At 37.0% G+C, this 23,311-nt stretch overlaps 1 long non-coding RNA gene across 1 annotated transcript in view; it reads right to left on the bottom strand.

The window, feature by feature from the left end:
• Positions 1–214: 214 nt before the first annotated feature.
• The window catches only part of LOC122125311, a 187,812-nt gene continuing 164,715 nt past the window's right edge, over positions 215–23,311 (bottom strand). Inside the window, exon 3 of the long non-coding RNA XR_006150751.1 lies at positions 215–266. This is a non-coding gene — a long non-coding RNA (uncharacterized LOC122125311). The remainder of the gene's footprint in view (positions 267–23,311) is intronic.

The following is a 23,311-nucleotide window of genomic DNA, read 5'->3' as shown; positions in this document are numbered from 1 at the left end:
GTTTCGGTCTAAGAGCACCAGTCGCTCAATACTCAGGGCCTCCACAATAAAGCAGAGGAAGAACCCATCTCCTCATTTCCCTTAGGGAAGGGGCTCCCGAGTACCTCTCCTGATGGAAAGATCCTGGATGGAACCCTTAAAGTATTATGAATATGTTTTTCAAGAACCACTGGAATCATAGTGATAGACCTGAAAATAAAATATTGTGTCAGCAAAGCTAAAGTTACTTCTGTAGAAAGGTGTGCCATCAGCCAAAAATATTTGCACTTTAATTAAAAGAAATTCTTGTGTATTTGCAACAGGTAGATCAAGACTTCAGATTACAACTTCCCCTCAGGGATGGACCACATATCCTGCCAGCATGGCATGCATGATACCCCTCTTCCTGAAGGGAGTTGTCTCTACTGTTTTCCATGGCTGATCAAAGCTGCCTCCGTTGGTTATTTCCATCCTCATGTCTCTCTGGGCAGGTGGGAGAAATCTAGTCCCTAAGAAATGTATGTGGGTACAATGAAAGCCAGTCTTTTGAGCAGATGGAAAGGCATTTTATTTCTCCATTGCTAGAGTCGAAATCTGGTGTTATTGTGGGGGACTTTTGCTTGAGGCATTTCTGGTCAAATGGAACAACCTGTCCTGCAACAACCTATCCAGTTATCCTTTTCACCCTGGCATTTCAAAAACCAACGCCTTCTTCAACAATAGACAAAAACAGGACCTCAGCACAGGTAAGTCATTTGACCTCCGCATTTACACTGATGTCATCAGGGTCCAAGAAGGAATTCTTGATTAACTTAAGGGCAGGAACAATTAAGTCCCTCTAGCAAGATGGCAAAGAAAATCGGATAGATCCTAGGGTAATTCTAGCAGGAAAGGGGGATATGAGTCCTAATTACGGAGGTGGAGGTTGTACCTTTGTCCTCAGAAATACAGCCCCAAATAAGAATATCAGCTAAAAATTCAGAGGTAAATGGTTCCCTTGTTACAGAGAGTGTTGACCTCAAAATGTCCTTCATTGTTATGACTTGGACAATGGTGTGAACTGGGTGCTGTGGAGACTAATATTAATAGAGTTGGATGGGGGGAAAAAACAGAAAAAAAAGGAGTGGAGAATTGTGAGGCAAGTGGTTTTTTCTGTCAAGTTACTGCTTTGGCCTCGTGGCTTGGCTCTTGTTAACAGAAAGAGGAACTGCTGTGGGATACGGAAGGGTTTTTGAAAGGTAAGGTTTGTTTTATAACTGGTTTCTTTTCAAGATGGAATTAAGACACACCTCGGATTGTTGAAGAAATAGCAGAATGTGTCAGTATATTTTGAGACTGCTTCTCTGCTGTGAATTTTATTTCAAAGTAACATTATGTAAATGCATTTTACCCTATTCAAACTAGCCCATCTTGAGCAGATTGCGAACCTGAGCTCAACATTAGTGAAGCAGCCGGGCCTGCTGCATTAGGGATAAATAGGGGCAGCCTGCCTCTTCCATGTGCTTTCTAGCCAGAATTTTGGCTGATGGCACATCCTTCTGTAGAAGTAATTTAGCCTTCCGGGGACCAAAAAGAAAAAAAATTCCTAAAGTTGAACTCTTGAATTAAAACATCTTTTAATGTGTGCACTTTATCCCTAGGCATGCTCTCAAGAAGTATATATTCTATATCAACTCTATGTTCTGTATAGAAGATCTTCATAATTAGAATTTCTGAATCAAAAATATACATCAATTCTGAAGTTGCTACATGGGACACATCTAAGATGTTTCAAAAATATTTTTTAAAAAATCTGTTGCCTTTCTAACGGGAAATCCTGTACATTCATTTAATAAAATTTGAAGTTTACTTACCAAACCTAGCCTCGCAGAGTTTGGCAATCGAGAGCCATAATGTATTGGCAGCTAAGAACTCCAGTAGGTTCTCCCAAGAGATTGCAAAGATTTTTCTTCCCATAATGTATGATGCACTTGGCCCCAGAAGAAAACAATGTACAGATTCTGCTCCTGGAGGCTAGCAGAGTGACTTCAAAACCATGAATGTACTGCCATTAACAAAGGGGGCTTGTTTCCTCCATTTGGTTTTGAGCAACCTTTTCCGAAAATTATTGTTTCTGAGAATCTTTTGTGATACATTTTCTCAATTGCACTGGATGCTCACTACAACATGAAAAGCCTTCTTTCAGAGTCTAGCTATCTGGGTAACCAACTGGCCTATCATTCCATCTAAGTCTTCATTAGACTTGACTATGTCACAAGACTATTCCAGGTACAAGAATTGAACTGTAATGACCAGTATGACCAGTGATGCAACTTGCTACAGGATATTTCTCTAGATTCCTTATGGATTCAAAAATCCTGGACTCATCCTCCAGGAGATTCAATTTTACATGTCTCATTCAGAATTATCAATAAAAGACAAGACAAAATGTTAAATATAGTCAATAAGTAGGGAATGCATTCAGATATAGAGTCTGTGCACAAACTATTGCAATAAAACGCAAAAGAACAAAGCATAGTTTTGTCAAATATTTATCAACTGCCTATTCACCTGTCAGTACTATGTTAAATGCTGTGGACATAGTGAGCTTTTATTGTTTGTTTTTTAAAAAGATCCAAGAGGCATTTTATTCATAAATTGACAAGTTAAATTGAAACTTTTTCATACAACTACTTTAAGATAATAAAATATAAGTAAAAAAGAAATTGATCATTTTTGGAGTGTCAGGCAATACAACCCAATAGAGGAGGAGCAAACATGATATATTCAGAGATCTGGATTTGAATTTGTCTTTACATCTTACTAACTACTTCCAACAGGTTAGAAACTCTACTCCGTGACCGTGAGTAATTGAATATAATGACTCTGAGACTTAATTTCATCTCTACAAATAAAAATAAATAAAACTATCCTATACTATTAAAAGTGATAGTATATCGCTCTGCATGTAAAGAGCTTTGCAATTCGAAGTCCTCAATAAATAGATTTGTTCACTCTCTTCTTTTGATCAGCTCATCTTAATATTGTGGCATTAATAGTCTGTAGTTAACTAGGCAACTAGATAACTAAGAAAAATCCTTTTGATTTTCTTTCATCTAATTTTATTTCATCTAATTTTATTTTATCTAATTTTATTAATTTAATGTCTAAGACTATAGGCATGAGTAATAGATCTGTCAATCTATATGATTTTTCTAAAGTGCACCAAAAATTTCTGCAGAAATTAATACTTAAAGGAAGCAATACAAATCATAACAACACCACCAACAACAACAAAACTCCACTAAAATGTAAATTTGTTCAGAATAAAAGCTCCCATGGTTCAAGATCATTGCTGTCTGGGTCACTGTGTTTCCTGTTACTAAGGCTACAAGATGTGTTTATAAGAGGAACACATCTTTATCCATTTTAACAAATAAAATGTAGGGACAGACTGTACTCCACTAAGAAAAAGAAATCCCACAAATCCATCTGGGAGGCTGGCTATGATAGACCCTTTGATTTCAAGAGTAACTTTGTCAAGAAGTTCAGTCAAGAGAGGACTTGATTTTATATTTGAAGATGAGAATCTGTACTTTTCTATATCTGTAGTGGAGCACAGTGCAACCCTGTGTACTTATGAGAGATGTGAGCAAAATACAAGCAATGGCTTCCTACTATTGAGTCTTTTGTGGACTTAGTCTTAGAAAGAGAAGAGCACTTACTCGTCTTTGAGAAATTTATCTGAGCCGATGGTTGCTTAAGGTGCATATCCTCCTGGTAGTATTTTTTTAATTTTTTATTGTAAAAATACTGTACAGAGGGGTTACAATTACATGGGCAAGATAATGAGTACATTTCTTATCAAGCATTGTAGCCTCCTCCTTTGTTTCCCCTTCCCATCCCTTCCCAGCCTCCTCCCGCTCCCCCCCGCCCACCACCAAAGTTGTAAAGTTTCGTTTTCGACATGACAACTTGTACTTCTCATTGTTGCAACGGGTCCACCTGTATCCTTATTTAAATGACTTGTTTTTCCCCTTCCCCTCCACAAATTATACCGTCATTAAATACAGTGAAAGTACCTCCTGGTAGTATTTTGCCCTCTGTAATCTTGCTCCATTGAATGTGGTTTGGAGTTGCTGATTTGCTTTTAATGAATAAAATATGATAGAAATGTTCAGATGACACTTCTGAGATTTTAAGACATCTATAGTTTTTATCATGAACTTTCTCACTTTGTCTCTGTGTCTGTTTCTGTTTCTCTCTCTCTCTCTTCTGTCTCTCTTGCCTGTCTCTCTTTATCTCTGTCTCTCTGTCTGTCTTTTGGTCTCTCTGTCTCTGTCTCTCCTTATCACTTTTTCTGTGGAGGCCAGGAGTCTACCATATATGTTAAAGATACCCAAGCCAAGCCTTCCTCAGTTCAACAGACTATGAAAAACTGAGAACCCATAACCATGTGGTTAAGTTTGGAAGTAGATTTTCAAGCCCATGCAGGTCCTGGAGATGACTAAAGCCTTGGACGATGGAAGGCTGCTGGAGGGTCCAGAAAGACCTTGGAGCAGACTTACCCACGTCATCTACTTCATAATTTTGAACCACAGAACTGCAGATGATAAATGCTTGTTGTGCAAAGAATTTAGATCTAAGAGTAAATTTGTTTCATAAAAACTTAAAATCATTACAAAGTAAAGATGAGAAGGAAGGAATAGAGAGCTTAACTTAGGCCAGGGAAACTGTTCCAACAGGTAAAGTCACCTTGGCAATTATAACAGAGATAAAGAAAGTCAGTTGGAAATGAGTAAGGATCAATTCATCACAAGAACATAATAATAACAACAATATCCATACCCCAAACTGCAGAGTTTAAAAGTCCTTGGAGGAAATATTGATATGACTATAAGGGAATTAAATCAGTCAAATTAAATTCAATAATAAAAGATTTTCATAGTTCATGCTCAGCAATATTTTGAACACTTAGAAAAAAATTGTGACTAGACATTCTAAATATTTTGTCACTACGAATTATTTAAGTACTGTAGAACAATACTACACCTTACTTGTCTGCACAATATCTGGTCATCAAGAAAAACATGTACCTAGCCATAAAAAAATCTCAATAACTATAGAAACAATGTTCTTTAAGTCATGTTCTTTATATAATATAATTTGGAATCTATCCAAGATATCTAGGAAACTCCCACTATTTGGAAAGTAAATAATACAATGCTAAATCAATCAAGGAAGGAAAGATGGGGGAAATCTTAACATATGGAATGTAATTACTTAAAAAATACTAATGCATAAGAGATGCAAATGAATCAAGAGATAGTGAGAAATTTATAGATTTATGTTAATATATTAGAAAAATAAATAGTTTAAAACATAGCTAAGGTTCTGATCTAAGAAAATACTTGCAGAAATACACTTCGCAGAAATAAGAGAATATAATAATAACCAATAGCAGAAATCAAATATAAAGCAAACAAAAAGATAAAAGTCAATCAAAGAGAAAAATGAGAAGGAAATTAGATTAGAGAGTAAGCAATATTTAATGTTCCGAAGAAATCACTGAAATCAATAAAATCTTAGTTAACTGGAAAAGAAAAGTTAACTAAATTATACGAAGGAAAGAAATGCACTACTAGAAATTCTCTAGGTGTTAAAAAAATAGATCATTATTGATGACTATGTACTAATCAATTTGACAAGATCAAATAGAATGATACACTGGAATATAGAATGAGCTTTAAATGACAAAACCCTGTATTTAATAAGCATTCACACACACACAGACACACACACACACACACACAGACACACACACACACACACACACACAGAGACACACACACACACACACACACACAGATGGCTTCCCTGATCAATTTTCTTAAACACTTCAGGAAAAAAGACTATGAGCCTTATTCAAATGCTTTCAGACAATAGGATGGTAAGGGAAAAACAAAGGAGGAGGTAACAATGCTCCATAGGAAATGTACTCATTACCTTATTCGTGTAACTGTAACCCCTCTGTACAGTATTTTAAAAATAAAAAACATAAAAAAGAAAAGATGGGAATTCTATTTTGTTTCATAAAACTAGAATAATCTTGCTTGTAAAACTAAATAAAAATCATTATCTAAAGAGGAAATTATAAACCTATGTTCTGTGGTCTTGAGTATAAACGTTCTCAACTATTTTATCATGTTGATTATGTCATAATCCAGGATCACTAAGGTTTATTCTAAGAATAAAAATGACTAAACTTTAAAATAATACATGCAATGACAATAATAACAGAATAAAAAATAAAAAATAATTCCAATGGATATTTAAAGACCATTAACAAAATTCAACAATCCATTTATGATAAAGGCTTCTGGCAATCTAGAAATAAAGAAACCCACTTCTTTCATCTGATAAAGATTCACTCCAAACATGTCCACATTTATTTTATTCTAAGAGTGCAAAATAAATTATTTTCTTCCTAAGATGGGAAATAAACAAGGTTGGCTGCCCAGGTGATTATTATTTTATGGCATTAGATTGAACCAGTTTTTATTTGGAGATGGCAATTCTTTTTTTTTTTTAATTTAATTTAATTTTATTTGAGAACATACTGTACAGAGGGGTTACAATTACATGGGCAGGATAATGCATACATTTCTTACCAAGCATTGCAGCCTCCTCCTTTGTTTACCCTTCACCTCCCTTCCCAGCCTCCCCCTTCCCCCCCACCCAATCCTTCCCCCCCTCCCCCCCCACACCGACATTGTAAAGCTCGTTTTTGACATGACATTTTGTACTTCTCATTGTTGCAACAGGTCCACCTGAATCCTTAAATGACTTGTTTGTCCCCATCTCCTCCACAAGTTATACTGACATCAAATATAGTGAAAGCGGGGGTTACACTGTGGGGGAGGGACATACAAAGCAACAAAGAAATAATCTTATAAATGCGTTAGAAACACATGCATGAAAGAAAAAAAACATTAAAATACATATTTAAGGGTTCGTTTTCCTAACATCACATTATCTGACCTTTTCCACTTGACTCATACCTATACTAGATATTGCAAATAAGGGAAACCATGGGACCTATGTTTCTTTGGGCCTGGCTTACTTCACTTAATATAAGTTTTTTCCAAGCCTTTCCATTTCCTAACAAATGGGGAAATGTCATTCTTTCTGATGGAGGCATAGAATTCCATTGTGTATGTATACCACATTTTCTTGATCCATTCATCTACTGAGGGGCATCTGGGTTGGTTCCATATCTTAGCTATGGTAAATAATGCTGCAATAAACATAGTTGTGCTGGTAGCTTTAGTGTGGTCTTGTTTGTAAACATTTGGGTAAATGCCCAAAAGTGGGATTGCTGGGTCATAGGGGAGCTCTATGTGAAGTCTTTTGAGGAACCTCCATACTGCTTTCCAAAGTGGTTGAACAAGTTTACATTCCCACCAACATTGAAGTAAGGTTCCTTTCTGTCCACATCCCCTCCAGCATCTGTTGTTGTTAGAGTTCTTGATTTTTGCTGTTCTAACTGGAGTGTGGTGATATCTCAATATTGTTTTGATTTGCATTTCTTTTATGGCTAGGGATGTTGAGCATTTTTTCATGTGTCTATGAGATGGCAATTCTTATGTCAAAATCCTGTAATCTTTATAAAAAGTAATCAGTAAATTTGGCAAGAACACATGAAACTAAATTTCTATGAAAACTTTAGTTTCTATCTATCTATCTATCTATCTATCTATCTATCTATCTATCTATCTATCTATCTATCTATCTATCTATCCATCTATCTAATTACAGTAAAAGCCCTGTGGTCTGCCATCTTATTCTGGGCTACCCTTTTAGGAATAACATTCTGGTAGCTTCTAAAGTGGTGGCTCTTGACAGCTGACTGCTGATTATCTCTCTAATAATTGTTCTGCGTAAGAAAAATTACATTTGCCAAAAGTTAGGTACCCTCTTCAGTATCATCTTTCTCCTATAAACCAGTTCATTTAGTGGAAAGAACTTTCTAGTCCCTGTGCGGTAATTCAGGACACTGTTGAGGGCCCATGAACATGTTAAGAGTTTCATACAGGGCCAACCAAGGCCCCTATTGAAACTGCATCAAAATTCAAAATTCAACCTTAGTCTAATCATGTTTTTTTTTTTCTCTCTCTTATACAGATGTTATTCCAGTGCACACTTCCCAGTAAATTGCCTGGCAATGAACACCACTGTAGTATTTGTTCCCTGTGGAGCATGACCTAACTCTATTACAGGAGTCATCTGAGGAACAGATGCTAAAATAGAATATCAGAGTTAGATGGTCTACTTGCTTGCTGACAAACAGGATTCCATCAACAATGACAAGTGGAGTACAGAAATCCCCTGGCACTGTACTGAAATGCTGTTGTTAAAAACTCACGCTCCCATTACGTTGGAATGGTAAGCTAGCAACAGAGATATACACTAAGGCTTGTCAGAGGCAATATTTCAGGCATTTAAGATATTTGGAAAGATACACTACCATAATCCCAGATACTTAGCAGGCAAGTATAAAGTATATCACCGATAAACCTAACAATACACACGATATATGTAGAAACATTCAAGTTGCTATTGTTACTGAGCTTTCAGTTATTCTACATTCTTCTCTAATATGTAGCAATCAAAGGAAAATGCAGATACTCAGGACTATAGAAAAAGCAGGAGAAGCCATTTAGCTCAGTGATGCCTTCCTTCTCACGGTAATGGATGAAGAAGGAAGATGTGGGTGAGAGGTGCTTGCTGCCCTAGAGCGTTATACTTCTTCTCCAATCAAGAGAACTTGATAGAGAAGATCGTTTGGGAGTATTTGTATATGGTTTACAATTATGTTCCAAAAATGTGGTGGTCTTATGTTTTCTGTATCGTCTTTATAGACTCCAAACGTAGAATATGCTCATCACATTATTTTGAGGTAGAAATGGTTAAGTTGTGCAAATGATAGCAGAATATCAAAACTGTGGAAGGAAGGAAATTGTCGTTAGGTGGTTCAAAAAGTAAGAAAGGAGACATGATCCTAGCTACTCAGGAAGCTGAGATTTGAAGATCACAATTCAGAGCCAAACTCATGTTTGTTCATGTTTTCTGGCCTTTTACCGACTTGAGGACTCACATAAAATGTAAGCTGATCTCATAACCGAGACCTTCATCGTAACTTTATTTGCAAAGGCTTTTATTTAAAATAAACTCATATTTGGAGGTCCTAGCAGGTAAGAATTTCCTATTCAACTGTTAGCACTCACTTGAGCATGGAAATAGATTTAAAAGATATTTCAATAAAATCTCATTTGTGACAGCATGCTGACAACTGGCTCTCCTTGTGAGAGTAGCAGAGTGATAAAGATGACTATGTATTTTGTATTAAATACTCTAAGATAGAGGGAATCGGGTCACTGAGGTCAAAAATGATGACATCTGGATGTGTGTTTGAGAATTGTGAGCCACCAAATTCTCTTGGACATTTTCCCTGACAAACATCCCCTTCCAAGTACTAGAGAATATGAGAGAGATTTTGCCTATACATTGTACAAAGACCATACCTGAGGGGAGAGAACTCTAACAATGATGCTCGTCCTTCTTGGGCTCTGAGTCCCTTTTCAGTAATTAGGGTAAAGTCTGAGCATATCTATATTAGGAATTACTATTCCTGGCAGGAAAAGAAAGATTGTTCCTCAGTGCTTTGGAGCTTCAAGACATTGGTGACTGGAAAAGCATGTTTGGGAGTGGATTTTTAAAAAGCTTTAAGTAGGTGTACAAAGGAGTTGTCATTCAACAAAACCGTTTATGAGTACAATGCATCTTGATCATTGTCACCTCTTTCAACGTTTTCACCCATCTTTCTCCAACCCACCCATTCTGTCTCTCTTCCTAATTTTGTAGTAATGATAGAGAGCAGACACAGAGAAGACCCATGAACACAACTCATGAGCGTATGAATTATGCCACTTTGTACAACCGTAAGTATCAGAGAATCTTGAAAGATGAATACATATTAGAAAGACTTGAATACATTAAAGATGTTCCAAGATAAGAGAACCATGTCATATGAGTAAAGGCAGAGAAATTCATAGGACAAGGGGGCAGAGAGGGAAGGAAGAGACAGAGAGACAGAGAAAGAGGAAACTGTTGATTTGGTTAATTTGAGTAACACGATGCTTGAAAAAATGTATAATTCATGAATCTAATTTATGAGTCTGAGAGAAATGTTCTTCCAGTCCTCAAGAAAAGCCCTAGAAATACCAGAGGAAGTAGAGTCACATTCTTCCTCTACCTAGGCTGTACCTGTTATCCAACATTGGCCTGGATTAAATTGAGAAACAACACAGCAAGAGAAACCTGACCTTTGTTTTTAATCCTCCACCCCTGTGACCTGCTCTGTAGCCCTAGGTGGAGCTCTGTGGAAGCAGAGAGGAGACCTGTTGGAAAGAGGAGCTAATGAGTTTGGAGGATTGGAATTTCTCAACTGGAACCGGGCATTGCTCCCTGAGAGCCTTCCACCTGGCACCCACTAATGGCAGCTTATTTCTAGATCACTGACTCCTCAGTTTATACATGGAAACACCTAGAGACTTGGAACGCTTCAAGGATCTTCCTTTGGATACAATGTGTGAAAGAGAACAAGGCTCTGAAGTTAACAGGAGAAATCTAGGGTAAAATTTCACTTCTCTGAGATTCAGTGTCATCCTTTATAAAGAAGCAAAGGCAATGCCTCCTTTCTAAGTCATTCTAAAGACCAAATGACATGGAGGAGGCAAATGAAACATGTCTGCATATAGGCATCCATCATCCTAGTTGGTTCTGAACTAGCAGAGTTTGAATGAGGGAGATGATGTATGTACTATTTAACAATATTCAAAAAAGCTAATTCACTCATTTGATTCCTTGATCTTTTTTTTTAAATACAGCAACAAAGTGTTATCCATGGGTATAAAAGAGAGACAGAAGAGAAAGAAAAGATGGTATATGACAACCAACGTTTTAAATCCTCCAGCCAAGTTTCTACATATCTCCTTCTGACCTTACAATTGAGAAAGATATTAAGAGTTGCACAAATATTACAGGTGAGATATAACATTGAGTGTGAACATTTTTTCTATTTTTTTATTTTATCAGTCATGGTCTTGAACTCTGGGCCTGGGCACTGTCCCTGAGCTCTTCAGCTCAAGGCCAGTATTCTACCACTTGAACCACAGCTCCATTTCCGGTTTTCTGGTAGTTAATTGGAGATAAGAGTCCCACAGACTTTCCTGCCCAGGCTAGCTTTGAAGTGCGATCCTCAGATCTCAGCCTCCTGAGTAGCTAGGATTACAGGCATGAGCCACTGGCGCCTGGCCAACTTTCTAATTTTATGTTTAGGTTGGAGGAAGAGTGGGCAGCCACATGGAAAAAATGGCATGATCTAACTGATGGTATTAAACCATCAAGACCTGTCTGCTCATATTCTTCTTGCTCTCTGTGCGGGTCACTCTCTCCCCTGGGGGAAAGACCTTACTAGAATAACTATCTATGACCTACTATCACATAAGGTAGGCTACAGAATGTTTATGTGCTAGTTGTTAAAGGTTTAATGGCTGGTTTGGGGAGGAGAGAAGGTTTAGTTTACCTTGGGAGAAAGGAAACAGGAGAAAGAAGGACGGGAAAGTCAGAAAGATTTTGCTTGGAATCCCTTTGCTCCAGTTCAAAGTACTGAGCACACTGAAGTGTCTTAGTTTAGGAAACTAGATTTCAGTCCCAACTTAAGAGAATGTTAATTAGCAGCCAATGTGGGATCAGAACCCCTACTCATAGCTCTCTCAATATGCAATCGGTTGAAGGTTGTTCAGAGACTCGGCTTCTTATTTCTTCCATTAATTGCTGATTCAATGATTTGTTTTATAATGATTTGTCCTTCTGAGGTTGTGGCTTCTGCCAATATCCCTCATTCTTCAGCATTTCTTCTTTTTCTCTAACAAATTGAAAGGAATTGCTCGTGAGAAATGCCAGCCTCGCTCTTTGACACAAGGCGGCTGCACTTGCTTTCTGTTGTCTGTGCAGAAAGCCACGAGTTCCCTAGTTGGCACTTCTGTCTCTGTCCTCACAGCAGAGTGTGGTCTGGTGGTGGCATTGTCTAAATTCTATGTTGGACTACAAAAAGGCCAGAAATTCTGTTTCACCACTTTGGGTGTTTTTTTTAAATTATTGTGAAAATACTGTACAGAAGGTTTACAATTATATGAGCAAGGTAATGAGTACATTTCTTATCAAGCATTGTTGCCTCCTCCTTTGTTTCCCTTTCCCATCCCTTCTCCCTTCCACCCCCCACTCCCCCCATGCCAAATGTGGGTGCTTTTGAACAAAGTATTTTTTCCTAAAACAAAAACAAAAAAAGTGCATAATTTGTGAAGAGATGGCTGATCACATACTCAAAAATGTACAGTTGTAAATGAACGATTACCTTGAAGGAAATTAAAATTTCCTAGTCATAAAATATTATTCAACATTCTTTAGTGGATGGTGAGGAAGAGAATCAGGGAGGATATGTTTTTGCTTATCCTATAGTCATGAGGGATAATAAAAGCTGAACTACCAGTTAGAAGGACAGAAACAGAAGACAATGTTGGCTATGGAAAAAATTAATAGAAAGAACTTGTTGACATTAATACTTCCACAAGCACCCCACCCTTCACACGCCTTTTTCTATTATATACCATCCCTGAGCAATCTCTTTAATAGTACCTTTATAACATGGCTCTGATTTGTCTCCTTTCCTTACCAAAGAGCTTGCAAGACCACCTGGATCTTTGGCCATTATTTCTTGCAATGAAAGGAAAACAAGCAATGGAATAGAGAAGAGGAAAGAGAGAGAAATGAAGGTGGAAGAAAGAAGGAAAGGAGTAAGGGAAACGATATTTAAGAGAGAGTTTATTTATGAGCAATACACTAAATATATATATATATATGTATATACAGTTGCTTATTTAATCCTCATGAGAGCAAATGAATAATTATTATTTTGTTCCCATGAGTAAACCAAAGGCAAAACTAAATTCTGCTGAATTTTTGTGGCCATTGACATATCTCAAGAATTTTTTTTCCTTTGGTCATAATCTCTTATTAACTAGCTACTCATTGATATACCTCCTACCCTCTCTCAATGGAAGCAAGTGTGATAACCAGTCTCTTTAAGAGATAAAGATGTCCATGAGATAGGCTCAGTCATTTTATGGAATTTTTCAAGTGAAATCCTACCAAGACAAGTGCAAAAAATAATAGTGACAACATGCTATGAAATAAACCTGTATGAGAAATACCCGTAGATCCTGTGCATGCTCAGAAAGGTAGAACACATTGGAAGTCCTGTGGCTTTGTTGTCTCTTTTCTTTAACTTGGTGGTGAGACACTGCCTATCATTGAAAAAAAAATTGCAACATATATGTGTGTGTATACATACATACATGTTTAAGTAGTTATACCATTCAAGCTTATAAATACGATCCATCCTGATTGACTTCCCTCCTGATTAGCAAGAATGATGTTATTATCTTAAAATGTGGTATATATACACAATGGAATTCTATACCTTCATCAGAAAGAATGACATTGCCCCATTTGTTAGGAAATGGAAAGACGTGGAAAACATTATATTAAGTGAAGTAAGCCAGGCCCAAAGAAACATAGGTCCCATGGTTTCCCTTATTTGCAATAATTAGCATATGTCTGAGACAAGCAGAAAAGGTCAGATACGATGATGTTAGGAGAAATGAACCCTGAGATAAGACACAAGTGGTTTTTTCCTTCTTGCTATTGTTTCTAACGTATTTATAAGGTGATTTTTTTGTTGCTTTGTATGTCCTTCTCCCATGGTATAGCCCTTGTTTTCATTGTATTTGATGTTGGTATAATTTGTGGTGGGGGAAGGGAAAAAACAAATTGTTTAAATAGGGATACAGATGGACCCATTGCAACAATGAGATGTACAAGAAACTATGTTGATAAACAAACTCTACAACTTTGCGGGGGTGGGGGGGAAGGCGGGAGGGAGGAGTGTAGTCATGGAGATGGGAGGGCAGGGATGGTAGGGGAAAAACAAAGGAGGAGGCAACAATGCTTGATAAGAAATATACTCATTACCTTGCTCATGTAATTGTAAACCCTCTGTATGGTATTTTCACAATAAAAAACTTATTTAAAAAAAGAAATTACAAACCAAAAAATAGTTTAAAAAATGGATGGTATTTTATTTACAATTTTGTATATGAAGGTCAGATATTATATCTAAATTATAAAACCCTTTTTTGAATCACTCCAGTGAGAGAAGAAAAAGGGACTGTAGTCTCTTTTGAGGACAGTGCCCACATGACCTAAGGACTTCTCTTTAAGTTCCATTTCTTAGAAGTTCCATCACCTACCATCACCCTAAATACTAAACTTTCAACACCTGGATTCCTAGAAGCCACTCAAACCAGCAGCCATACATCTTCCACTTATTCACCTGGTGACATTTTGCTCATTAAGGCTAGTATGTCTTATTTCAATGCTGCATTCCAAATAACAATACACCATTCTACATTCTAGCTCATTAGCATGAGAACGCTTGAGACCAAGCAGTAAGAAACACTGATGTGCATGATTACAAAGATATAGAAGCATAGAAGAATAAAAGAGAAAAACCTCACCAATGATCCATGGGAAAATACGATTCTCTAGTTATCTACAAAATATCCTTTAAGTGGTAATCCCATGACTAGAAATTTATCCTATAGTCAATTCTAAATAAGGAATAAATTGTGAAAGCAAAGGCTTTGCAACAGTTATCTATTTAGGTTATAGCCACAGGACGAAAAAAAAGAGTTGGAAGAGAAGGAAGATGAAGAGGAAAGAACCTAAACACTCTATACAGGGAATAATTGATATGCAGTAAATAGTTCTTAACATAACTGGTCAGTAAAGGAAGATTTGGGTTTTAGATGTTTCTATTAGGAGTTGGTCAAGTAGGATTCATAGGCTAAATCTAGTCCATTGTCTTTTTTTTTTCTTTTGGTCGGTCATGGGACTTGCACTCTGGGCCTGGGCTCTTCAGCTCAAGGTGAGCTCTCTACCACTTGAGCCACAGCACCACTTCCCTGTCTTTTTTTGTAATTGATAAAGTTTTATTGGAATATATTCACACCCATGTGTCTCAAGCTACTCTAGTAGAATTCAGTAAAGACCATGTGATTGAGAAGGCTAAAATAGTATCTGGCTCTTTATGGAAAACATTTGTGATCTCAGGTTTGGACTACAGAGGAAACAACCTTCCTCTTCTTTGTTTGCTGTGACCTCTCATACCACAGAGTGACACCCTGGGACAGGTTGGCAGAGGCCCAAGATTGAGCACTTTCTAGCTTCTGAACCCAGGTACAGTCTTCTGCCACCAAAGTCTCAGGGTTTTCTTTTTTTAAAATGAGAATTGTATCTTCCTTGGTTGCTGCTAAGGGAATTGTAGATCCTGTTTGCAGCTACATACAGTTGGATGGTTATAATTGAGATTCAGCCCTGAATACCAGGATGTCATTTATATTGGATTCAAATTGTAACAACTCAAGCCCTGGATAACACTGTGACAATGGGTGGAATTTACTTATTCCCCAAATTTCTCAGTGTACGCATGCTGTGAAATGACAATGGTGATGAGATCTTACCAAGAGGTCACAGTTCATAGGGGAAATGTTTGTCAAAGGATTAGCACAACGTCAGAGTTCTGTGATAATACTCCACAAGAGGTAGCTTATATGGGTTGGGGAATGGCTCAAATGATAGAGCATTTCTCTATCACATATGAAACCCTGAGTTCAAACCCAGTACTTTCCTCCCCACAAAGAAGTAGAGAACAATATCCTGTTCTTTTTTTTTTTCATCTTATTTCTACCCCATTATATAAGAATGCTCATTCTTTTACTCAATCATTCTGATTACATTCACAATGAAGAATGAACATTGTAAACCAAGACCTCTCATGTCTGGCTCCTTTTACCCTCTGCAAATTTATATCGCTATGCCTTCTGCTAGGTGGCACGTGCAACCTCTGACACAGTTACTAGCTAACAATAACCTTGCAACTACTACTTTGATTTCTCAAATGAGTTAAGAACTGCTAAATATATTTGGAATTGTGAAACGTGTCACTAAGATGCTCTTTTATAAAAAAGAAAAAAAAAAACCCTGTACTTCTATGCTGCTTGCAATGTGATTTTCGATCAACTGCCTCGTGTCCGTCCAATCCTTCAATCACTCTGTAAAGTAAGAATGTATCTTAGATGTATCTTGAGTTTGAAAAAAATAATACATAGGAAGAGGTTGAGCAGTTTAGCCGGTTTCATATGGTTAGCATGTAATAGACCTGGAATTAAAATGCAAGGTGCTAGGCTCAGAGTATAGACTGTCAAAGATCATAGTACATTTCCTCTTCTAACATAAATAGTTGTGAAATTAGAGTTCAAAGAATAATTAGAAAGACCCCTCATTCTCAGTGTAGTTGAATAGAAAGCCCTCATACATTTCTAGTACATTTATGGGCATGCAAATCGATACAAGTACTTTGATACACCTCATTAACAATGCCGCCTGAAACACAGGATGGGATTACTTTATGAATCAGCAATTTTGCACCTAGGTGTAGTCTTATAAGTGTCTGTAGCAACCAAAAGACACAGGGGCGGAGGAGGGGTAGACAGGGGTGGGCGGGGCGGGGGGAGATGGGAAGGGATAGGTAGAAGAAACAAAAGAGGAGGCAATAATGCTTGGTAAGAAATGTACTCATTATCTTGCCCATGTAATTGTAACTCCTCTGAACAGTATTTTCACAATAAAATAAAAATTAAAAAAATTTAAAAAGATATGGGCAGAAGCATTTTGTTAGCTGTTTAGAACAAACAAATCAACAGACACCACAATGACCCCTTTTAACAACACGTAAAAGGATAAATACATCATATCATATTGACCACATTTACACTGTGCCACACATAATAATAAGGCAGATTACATTCTCTGCATCAGGCATACAGGGTGATCTGGAACACCAGATACTTGAAAAGCAGAGGCAGGGGGCAACTGCAACCAGCCAGAGCAAAGTTAACTCAAAACAAACCGAAGATTGGAGAAGGTATGACTCAAGTGGAAAAGCAGTAGAGTACTGTCTTAGTCTGTAGATGCCCTGGTTTCTGGTTTCAAACCTCATTACTGGGAGAATAAAGCAGCCAGTAAGCATCTATTCTATAGAATTCTGCTATGAATTTCAGGAACAGGCAAATGTAATATGTAGTGACAGAAGTTAAAATGTGATTGCCTAGGTGCAGGTGTGGGGAGGGGGGGAGGGAATATCTTAGAAGATAAGGGACAAGGTGGCTGGCTTCAATCCGGGGAAGTTTTTGCTTGAACTATGAAGTGGTCGCAGAGATGTAAGCACACACGAAACTTCACTCTTCAGTCTGTGTACATTAATGTGTAGCTCGTATAACTCCACACACAAACACAATTATGGTGTCTTAGAAAAGCGAGCATAGTCCTTTCTCTTTCTCTTCTTCAAAACAACCCAGCTTCTTATTCATGCATGTTGCACTGGGTTTGGAACGTCAGAGCGTCTAGTAGAGGGCATCTCCAACACAGGAGCAAGATTAGCCTTGCATTCTCAAACAGAATATACAAAAACCAGAAGCCGCTTTCTTTTCTTGAAATAGTTACAGAGTCATTTTCTCCCATTGCTGCAGCCAGCAGCCAATCAGGCAATTTTGGTTGGCCCAAGGGCAATGGGGTTGTGAAAAGTATCCAAGAATGGAGTCAGTGTTTCATGATGTGCCCCAAGCCACACACTCCTGCACTAAATCAATAAAAATCATCCACAGATTTTTGGACTTACTTTAATAAAGTAGCATTTCCATGAACCTCCTAGACAGACAACAGACAGCTTGTCACTGGGTTTAGGAACATCTTGCAAATAACAATTCTCCTCATTCAGAGTTATTCTGGTGGGTGAATGAATCCACAGCTCAACATGACACACATAGGTATAGATTGACTTTGTACTTGAGAGAATCTTGAGTTTTCCTCTTGAGGAAAACTTGGATCATGAAGTAAATAAGTTAACAGTTTTTGAGGTTTGCTGGTAAGTGTCAATTGGCTGGAGAGGCAGAGTAGTTACGCACTGGAATTCTGTCTGGTGACTTCAGTATTACACATCTCTCTTGATACTTTTGAATAGATGATGCTTCATTCTTTGATTTTCATAAAACCACAATTGTTGTGCCATTGCATATTTAGCAAAATCTTTTTTGTTTAGGTACTGTGCTAACTACATAGACTAGGACAATCTTGGATCATCCTGACTCAGCCTCCCAACTATTGGGATTATAGGTGTGAACTACCATGCCTGACTGTCTCAGATTCAGCAAATCTTTATTTACCATTGAACATGCTTCTTAAAACCTTTCTCTGTCTCTGTGAAGGGAGGACTTGGGTTGAGAGGGATGAAGAAAGATGATGAAAGAGGTGGTATTGTTCAGGGTGCATTGAACTTAGAAGCTGAGTTGTTGACTGGCAATCTCTTGGTGCAGCTACTCAAAAATAAAAATATAACTTTTAAGTTGCACAAATGAAAAATAAATTAGCTTCACCAAATATATATATATATATAAGGTATATATATATATGTATATATGTATTTGTGTGTGTTAGTTGCATTTTGTAGATGAGAAACTGAGTTAAATTCGCAAATACTATATTCTGTTAAAGCCAGAACTTGAATTAAGATATTCTGGCAATGAAGAAAGCTTTTTCAATTTCCATTTAATTACAATTGCTTCTTTAAAATTACATAATAACCTATTAGGTCCAGTCATGTTTTTGCCTTTAACTAGCTATAACCTTGGAATTAATACTTCCTTGCTCTAGCTTTTCTTTCTTGATCTAAAGAATAAATCAGTGCACTAAGATTTCTTTCCAAATGTTGCGGCTTTGTACCTATGATATTTAGGCCTAAAACGTGTCCTTTCTTATTTCCTGACATCGTGCAAATAGAACCACATGAAAACTAAATACAGTTTTATTTGAACTAGAAATCTGTTGGGAAATTGTAATTCAAACCACTTGAGCTATTCTTTCCCCTAATAAGATTATTTAAAAGTGCTCAGTCTCACAGTGAAAGACTTACAATGAAAGGCAGGAGATACATTAACTGAGTCCAGACTATTAAAATTCAGCATAATTGAAATGAATAATATGGGAAATAACTCAAGAATGTTAGTACATAAAAAGTTAATGTTTAGACAAATTTACCCAATGAATATTCTTATGGAAAAGATAGTGTTTTTTCTTTATATATAGAAGAAAAAAGAGAGGGTTGTGTTATTTATTTATTTATTTAATGTCTTGACTGAGTCTTCAAGGCCTGGCATTCTTGCTTGGCTCTTTTGATGAAGACTAGAGCTCTATGACTTGAGCCACACCACCGCTTCCAGATTTTCACTGGTGAATTGGAGATAATAACCTCACAGGCTTTCTGCTTTGGCTGTCTTCGTACCTTGAGCCTCAGGTCTTTATCATCTGAATAGCTAGGATGGAAGGTATTAGCCAGCAGGGACTGATTTCTAAAGAGAGTTTTAATTTATGTTGGCTTATAGTTTCATGAAGCAGCTTCTGGATATTTGAAATACTTGAGACATTTGTTCCTGACTACTAGTTATTGACATCAATTCCTACCTAGCTTTCCTAGTTCTGCACATTTTGTTTTCCATCTTAGTGACTACTTCTAGCCTCTCTCTCTATATTTGTTCATAATTCAGTTTTTATACTTATTACCTCAAAATTTAACTCATGCATCCCTTCTGAGTATGAGTCCTGCCCTTTGCCTTCACCTCAAAATTGACATCATCTGTACAAACTAACAAACAATGTGTCCTTCTGCAACCTCACGGGACTATCCTTGATCTTGATAGCTCTCAACTAAACACATTTAATGTTGAATTTCTTTGAATAGAACAAGCTATTTTCCAATAAATGGGAAAAATGGGACCAATAACTACCTAATTTCAGCAGTCTATGTGGTAAGTATGTGGTAGACTGTACTGTTGCTCTCCACCATTTTTGTTCTTCCTTTAATGAAATAACACATCTCTGTGGCTCTAGATAACATTCCATCAGAGCTTGTAGACTATATTAATCCAGCTCATTGACCAGAGGTTCGCTTTGACATTTGGGATGTTAGCAGCTCAGACATGGGCAGATAGTTCATATTCATTCCTGTAATTACACTTGACCTTATTCTTCTTCCTATACATTAAAACGAGAATCCCTCAGAATAAGTAGCTCATAAAGAATAAGGAATGGACATGAACTATAGCTTGTTTTTCAGATGAGGCTTAAGAAGTGAACCAAATGGATATTTTTATTATTTGGTCCATGAGTCTGTTCAATTCTACTCTCACAAGGAGGGAGGGTTCTCATCATTTTTCTCATCATGTTGTCCACTTTCAAATAAAATCCCAAATATTTCCACTGAAAACAGTGAGTAAAGAAAAAAGAGTATTGAATTATAGATACGTTCTAAATGCTGACTGTGTGCTTAACCTATACCTTACTTTTTAAAAGCAGATGCTAGAATCATTCTTACATTAATAGATAAATAGCCAATTTTAAGCTTGGAAAGGTTTAGTAATCTGGTTAAGATCACAATGTGGTAAGCCTATGTGAACTCAGGCTGGATCTGGAGTTCATGGCTTGCACTAAAAACATAATGAATATGCCCTGCTCCATTTTCATTATCTGTAAAAGAATGGTAGTGTTGATCTATATAATACTGAGTGCAGCCAGGTGCCAGTGGCTCACACCTGTAATCTTAGCTACTCAGGAAACTGAGATCTGAGGATCATGGTTCAAAGCCAGCCTAGGCAGGAAAGTCCCTGAGACTCTTATCTCCAATAAACCACTAGAAAACCGGAAGTGTTGCTGTGACTCAAGTGGTAGAGTGCTCACCTTGAGCTGAGGAGCTCAGGGACAGTGCCCAAGCCCAGAGTTCAAGCCTTACAACCGACAAAAAGAAAAAAAGAAAAAGAAAAAGAAATACGAGTACAAAGGGAAAGCACATGACTGACCAAACTGAAAAATTTCTGTTAATGCAGGCTGTATTTCCAATAAGGTATTAATTCTTCAGCAAAGTTGCCTATAAACACCAGCAAGGTCCAGAGAGAGATACCAGTCATGTTAATATTTATCACATGAGCACACTTGCATTTGTTCTATTTCTCCTAGCCTTGCTTCAGTCTCAGAAGGTGAGATAGCTTTGTTTTCTGAGAGAAATATGCAAAGATAAGGAACGTATAATGTATGTTGGACTCCCACAGCAGGAACCTAGAGTACAGCAGACCAGAGGAAGTGGTGCTGGCTGAAACTGACAGACGTTTAAAGCTGTCACTACCTAGTGAATAAGACACACTGAATGGTGACTATACCACCTTTTTATTCGTTCCTTCTATGTACCCAAGGCAAGATATGAACTGCTGGTTTGGGATTATTTATCATGAGCTCTGTATGCTACAGTGAATGGATTGTGTCTTGAAGGAATGTGCACTTGCTTCCACACTCTCTGGTCTGGTTCCCTCAACTCCACACTCTCATCTGCATTGTTATTTTTCTGTGGGATCAGTCTTACTTCATTCTCAAGTATAGCCCTAATCAGAGAAGCTGAATATCAATTGGGACCACACTATATTCGAAGCACAATTACTTGTGAAGTATTAGCTCTATGCCAAATCCAGGTAAAAAGTGAATAAAATACTTAAAAGTTTCTCTTCTCCATAAGCACACACTCTTCTAAGTGAACATCATTGTGAACTGAAACTATAAGCCAGCATGTTTCATACTGTCGAAGATTGTGGTCAAGCTACCATAGAAACAGATGGCGAAAAGCCAATTCTGCCAAGAAACTTAAGAAATCTTTACAAAAAGAAATCCCGAGAAGAGCATTTAAGATCCGTACCATATATTGACACATTCCAACACATGTGATGTATTGTATGGCATATGTTGTATGGCATGCATGATTATGGTATTGTACCAGGTAGGCTAGAAGATACTTCCACAATAGTAAGAGAAATATTTTCAAAGGACAGAGGCGTGAACAAATACAATCTCATCAAGATTGGTTGGAGCATCATTTGGGTAACAGAGAGGGATGAAGGGAGGAAGGCTAGATTTTCAGCAAGCTAGCTTAGAATGGCTGATTTTTATCAAGTAGAGATAATTTGCACTTGTTAAATACTGGTCCAAGCCTACTTATGGAGAATTTCTACTCATACATTCACTGAACCTCACCAATCAAGCCTGGAGTATATTGTATCAAAATGTGTTAGGAAGAATTCAAACCTATCTGGCTCATTTGTTCCATGTGCTTAGCACTTTGACTGCTTTTGCTTTCTATTACTTGAGCTCTTTCTCATCATGTTTCATCTATGCTTCCTACTGGAAGCATAATTTTAATAAGTTTTTTTAATAAGTTTTTTTATTGTGAAAATACTGTACAGAGGGATTACAGTTAAATGAGCAAGGTAATGAGTACATTTCTTATCAAGCATTGTTGCCTCCTCCTTTGTTTTTCCCCTACTATCCGATATTTTTTTTGAAAAAGAAATCAAATTGGCAAATAGAGCAAGCTATGTTATCAGTATAGATTAATAATATCTATATTGATATAATTAATATACTGATATAAATCAGTATAAATAAATATAAATTATAACACATAAATTAATCAGTATAAATTAATCATAAATTAATAATAACACATTCATCAGTATAAATTAATAATAACACATTTAACTTCTACTCAACTTTCTAGGTAAGGTATGTTTCTCAAAAGAACCAATACGAGGAGAGATGAGGAGATTTATCTGTCAAGCTCCTCTCCCTTACAATGTGAAGAGATTTGAACTGTGACTGTAAGCAGTATGAAAGTAGTTTTCAAAAATGTCTTTTCTGGTGTGACTTGCAGCAAGTACACAGGTAAGGAAAGAGGTCATGAGAAAATGTTTTACTTCAGGCTAAATAGCGAGAGAATCAGTACAGACAGGAAAAGTAGAAATGATGGCTGTGAGCAATGTGGTGGTGGAAATTAACACAGTAGTGATGGAAGAAAAATTGGAAAATAAAATTTAAAGTGGAATTGCCTCAAAAAACTATCAAAAGCATAGAAAACTAAGGGCTCTGGTGGGTTTATAAACAGTATAAACAGGGTCTTACTAATGGGTTTTATAAAGAGTAACAATAAGATTTTTCATTATTACATATTCCTTTCATAACA

Source organism: Dipodomys spectabilis, unplaced genomic scaffold (genome assembly GCF_019054845.1).
Source record: "Dipodomys spectabilis isolate Male_0828 unplaced genomic scaffold, ASM1905484v1 ptg000264l, whole genome shotgun sequence".
Lineage (NCBI taxonomy): Eukaryota > Metazoa > Chordata > Mammalia > Rodentia > Heteromyidae > Dipodomys > Dipodomys spectabilis.
The sequence above is the reverse complement of the archived record's forward strand: the minus strand, read 5'-3'. Positions and strand labels throughout refer to the sequence as shown.